Raw genomic sequence first — 417 nt, forward strand, 5'->3', positions numbered from 1 at the left:
TGGAAGGTGGGATTGTCGTGAGGTGGGGACCCTCGTGCAAGGTGGGAGAGATCCTTGTGCAAGGGAGGGTGTCCTTGTGCAAAGGGGGGTTGTGTGTCCCTGTGCAAAGTGGGTGTCCCTGTGGAAGGTGGAGGATCCTCGTGCAAGGTGGGGGGGGCCTCGTGCAAGGTGGGAGGGATCCTTGTGCAAGGGAGGTCTTTGTGCAAAGGAGGGGGTTCTCGTGCAAGGTGGGAGGGATCCTCGTGCAAGGGAGAAGGTCCTTGTGCAAGGGGGGGTTGTGTGTCCCTGTGCAAAGTGGGGGTCCCCGTGGAAGGTAGGGGATCCTCGTGCAAGGTGGGAACTCTCGTGCAAGGTGGGAGCCCTCGTGCAAGGCGGGAGGGATAATTGTGCAAGGGAGGGTGTCCTCGTGCAAGGGAA

Source organism: Calidris pugnax, unplaced genomic scaffold (assembly GCF_001431845.1).
Source record: "Calidris pugnax isolate Ruff unplaced genomic scaffold, ASM143184v1 scaffold100, whole genome shotgun sequence".
In the NCBI taxonomy this organism is placed as follows: domain Eukaryota; kingdom Metazoa; phylum Chordata; class Aves; order Charadriiformes; family Scolopacidae; genus Calidris; species Calidris pugnax.